The sequence below is a fragment of the Oryctolagus cuniculus genome, unplaced genomic scaffold, assembly GCF_964237555.1.
Source record: "Oryctolagus cuniculus unplaced genomic scaffold, mOryCun1.1 SCAFFOLD_98, whole genome shotgun sequence".
Lineage (NCBI taxonomy): Eukaryota > Metazoa > Chordata > Mammalia > Lagomorpha > Leporidae > Oryctolagus > Oryctolagus cuniculus.
The window spans coordinates 95,113-99,919 of record NW_027208267.1 but is presented as its reverse complement, the minus strand read 5'-3'; positions in this window follow the sequence as shown (position 1 = coordinate 99,919).

The window sequence follows — 4,807 nt, the reverse complement described above, 5'->3', positions numbered from 1 at the left end:
TGGTTTTGCCTTCTTCCTTCCCAAATTGTGTATTCTCATGCAATACAAGCAAGATTCTGGACAGTGTAGCCATTATGAAAGAAAACAAAAAACACAGCAAATTGGCCTTTCAGGATTAGAAATCTACAGGCAACATGACCAAGATGAGTTTCTGTGGTTTGGAAAATGACATGGAACCCTTCTGCTGAGGGGACAGATACTAATTCCCTCCAAATTGAGTGTGAGTGCGATTTTGAGGTGAATTCAATCAGAATTCCAAAGTCAGTCTGTGGATGGGGGGATGAATCCGGAAACAGCCAGTTTCCTTGTGTCTAATCCCACCAAGTATCACAAAGGACTCTTGCATTTCTTTGGCTTTTTCACATTTCCATTATTTATCATGGTTTGTAATGAAATTTCTGATGTGAATTTGGTTTTGAGGCTGCAATATGGAGTTCATGGCACTAAAAGAATGGTCTTTTTCAAACAGGGCACAGCTGTTGCCCTGCTCCAATTCTGGCTTGCTGTCATTGTTTTGGGTGCCTCAGCTGATTTGTGGTTTCTTGAGTGGCAATTTCCTAAATGTTTTCTGGGTCTGAGTTCGTTTTACCTTCTTCCTTCCCATTTTCTATTCTGATGCCTTACAAACAAGAGTTTGGGCAGAGTAGCCATTATGAAAGAAAAAACGCAACAAATAGGCATTTAAAGCTTAGAAATCTACAGGTAACATGACCAAGGTGAGGTTTTGTGTTTTGGAAAATCAAATGAAACAATTTGGCTGAGGTGACAGATAGTAATTGCCTCCAAACTGAGTTTCACTGCAATTTTCAGGTTAATTCAGTCAGAATTGCACAGGGAGTCAGCTGGAGGGGTGAATGACCCGGGAACAGCCGGTTTCCTTGCGACTGAATCAAGCCCAATGTCATTATGGATTCTTGCATTTCTTTGGCTTCTTTCTCCGTTTTCTTATTTATCAAGGTTTGTAATGAATTTTCTGATGTGAGCTTTGGTTTTGAGGCTGCAATATGGAGTTTAGGGCTCCGTGGGAATGGCCTTTTTCAAACAGGGCACAGCTGTTGGCCTGCTCTAATTCTGGCTTGCTGTCATAGTTTTGGGTGCCTCAGGTGACTTTTGGTTTCTTGATCGGCAATTTCCTGAATGTTTTCTGGGTCTGAGTTGGTTTTGCCTTCTTCCTTCCCAAATTTTGTATTCTGACGCCATACAAACAAGAGTTTCGGCAGAGTAGCCATTATGAAATAAAAAACACAACAAATAGGCATTTGAACCTTAGAAATCTACAGGTAACACGACCAAGGTAATTTTTTGTGTTTGGAAAATCAAATGGAACACTTTGGCTGAGGTGACAGACATTAATTGCCTCCAAACTGAGTTTCACTGTAATTTTCAGGTTAATTCAATCAGAATTCCACAGGCAGTCAACTGCAGGGGTGGATGAATCCTGGCACAGCTTGTTTCCTTGCGACTAAATCAAGCCCAATATCATTATGGATTCTTGCATTTCTTTGGCTTTTTTCTCCGTTTTCTTATTTACATGGTTTGTAATGAATTTTCTAATGTGAGCTTTGGTTTTGAGGCTGCAATATGGAGTTCATGGCACTAAAAGAATGGTCTTTTTCAAACAGGGCACAGCTGTTGGCCTGCTCCAAATCAGGCTTGCTGTCATTGTTTTGAGTGCCTTAGCTGATCTGTGGTTTCTTGAGCGACAATTTCCTAAATGTTTTCTGGGTCTGAGTTGGTTTTGCCTCCTTCCTTCCCAAATTTTCTCTTCTGATGCCTTACAAACAAGAGTTTGGGCAGAGTAGCCATTATGAAATAAAAAACACAACAAATAGGCATTTGAAGCTTAGAAATCTACAGGTAACATGACCAACGTGAGTTTTTGTGTTTTGGAAAATCAAATGGAACACTTTGGCTGAGGTGACAGATATTAATTGCCTCCAAACTGAGTTTCACTGCGATATTCAGGTTAATTCAGTCATTATTGCACAGGCAGTCAGCTGGAGGGGTGGATGAATCCGGGAACAGCCGGTTTCCTTGCGACTAAATCAAGCCCAATATCATTATGAATTCTTGCATTTCCTTGGCTTTTTTCTCCTTTTTCTTATTTATCATGGTTTGTAATGAATTTTCTGATGTGAGCTTTGGTTTTCAGGCTGCAATATGGACTTCAGGGCAGAAGAGGATGGTTCTTTTTCAATCAGGAAACACCTCTTTGCTTGATCCAATCTGGTTTAATTTCATTGGTTTGGGTACCTCAGCTGACTTTTGCTTTCTTCAGGGGCAATTTCCTAAATGTTTTCTGGGTCTGTGTTGGTTTTGCCTTCTTCCTTCCCAAATGTTGTATTCTGACGCAATACAAACAAGAGTTTGGTTAAAGTAGCCATTATGAAATAAAAAACACAACAGGTAGTCGTTTGAAGCTCAGAAATCTACAGGTAACATGACTAAGGTGAGGTTTTGTGTTTTGGAAAATAAAATGGAACACTTTGGTTGTGGAGACAGATATTAATGGCCTCCAAACTGAGTTTCACTGCGATTTTTAGGTTAATTCTCTCAAATTCCACAGGTAGTCAGATGGAGGGGTGGATGAATCTGGGAAGAGCCGATTTCCTTTCGACTGAATCAAGCCAAATATCATTATGGATTCTTGCATTGCTTTGGCTTTTTTCTCTTTTTTCTTATTTATCATGGTTTGTAATGAATTTTCTGATGTGACCTTTGGTTTTGAGGCTGCAATATGGAGTTCAGGGCACTAGACGAAGGTTCTTTCTCAGTCAATGCACAGCTGTTGACTTGCTCTAATTCTGCCTTGCTGTCATTATTTTGGGTGCCTCAGCTCAAATTTGGTTTGTTGAGTGGCAATTTCCTAAATGTTTTCTGGGTCTGAGTTGGTTTTGCCTTCTTCTTTCCAAATTTTGTATTCTGTCGCATTACAAACAAGAGTTTGGACAGAGCAGCCATTATGAAATAAAAAACACAACAAATAGGTGATCGAAGCTTAGAAATCTACAGGTAACATGACCAAGGTGAGGTTTTGTGTTTTGGAAAATAAAATGGAACACTTTGGTTGTGGAGACAGATATTAATGGCCTCCAAACTGAGTTTCACTGCGATTTTTAGGTTAATTCTCTCAAATTCCACAGGTAGTCAGATGGAGGGGTGGATGAATCTGGGAAGAGCCGATTTCCTTTCGACTGAATCAAGCCAAATATCATTATGGATTCTTGCATTGCTTTGGCTTTTTTCTCTTTTTTCTTATTTATCATGGTTTGTAATGAATTTTCTGATGTGACCTTTGGTTTTGAGGCTGCAATATGGAGTTCAGGGCACTAGACGAAGGTTCTTTCTCAGTCAATGCACAGCTGTTGACTTGCTCTAATTCTGCCTTGCTGTCATTATTTTGGGTGCCTCAGCTCAAATTTGGTTTGTTGAGTGGCAATTTCCTAAATGTTTTCTGGGTCTGAGTTGGTTTTGCCTTCTTCCTTCCCAAATGTTGTATTCTGAGGCAATACAAACAAGAGTTTTGACAGAGTAGCCATTATGAAATAAAAAAAAAAAACACAACAAATACGCGTTTGAAGCTTGGAAATCTACAGGTAACACGACCAAGGTGAGTTTTTGTGTTTTGCAAAATCAAATGGAACACTTTGGCTGAGGTGACAGACATTAATTGCCTCCAAAATGAGTTTCACTGCGATTTTCAGGTTAATTCAGTCAGAATTCCACAGGCAGTCAGCTGGAGGGGGGTATGAATCTGGGAAGAGCCAATTTCCTTGTGACTAAATCAAGCAAAATATCATTATGGATTCTTGCATTTCTTTGGCTTTTTTCTCATTTTTCTTATTTATCCGGGTTTGTAATGAATTTTCTGATGTGAGCTTTATTTTGAGGCTGCAATATGGAGTTCTGGGCAGAAGAGGATGGTTGTTTGTAATCAGGGCACACCTCTTTTCTTGCTGCAATCTGGCTTACTGTCATTGGTTTGGGTGCCTCAGCTGACTTTGGTTTCTTGAGCGGCAATTTCCTAAATGATTTCTGGGTCTGAGTTGGTTTTGCCTTCTTCCTTCCCAAATTTTGTATTCTGACGCAATACAAACAGGAGTTTGGTTAAAGTAGCCATCATGAAATAAAAAAAAACACAACAAATAGGCATTTGAAGCTTAGAAATCTACAGGTAACACAACCAAGGTGAGTTTTTGTGTTTTGGAAAATAAAATGGAACACTTTGGCTGAGGTGACAGATATTAACTGCCTCCAAACTGAGTTTCTCTGCGATTTCCAGGTTAATTCAGTCAGAATTCCACAGGCATTCAGCTGGAGGGATGGAAGAATCCGGGAACAACCGGTTTCCTTGCGACTAAATCAAGCCCAATATCATTACGGATTCTTGGATTTCTTTGGCTTTATTCTCATTTTTCTTATTTATCATGGTTTGTAATGAATTTTCTGATGTGAGCTTTGGTTTTGAGGCTGGCATATGGAGTTCAGGGTACCGGAGGAATACTCTTTTTCAAACAGGCCATAGCTGTTGGCCTGCTCCAAATCTGGCTTGCTGTCATTTCTTTGGGTGCCTCAGCTGATTTGTGGTTTCTTGAGCGGCAATTTCCTAAATGTTTTCTGGGTCTGAGTTGGTTTTGCCTTGTTCCTTTCCAAATTTTGTATTCTGACGTAATACAAACAAGAGTTTGGACAGAGTAGCCTTTATGAAATAAAAAACACAACAAATAGGCATTTGAAGCATATAAATCTATAGGTAACACAACCAAGGTGAGTTTTTGTGTTTTGGAAAATAAAATGGAACACTTTG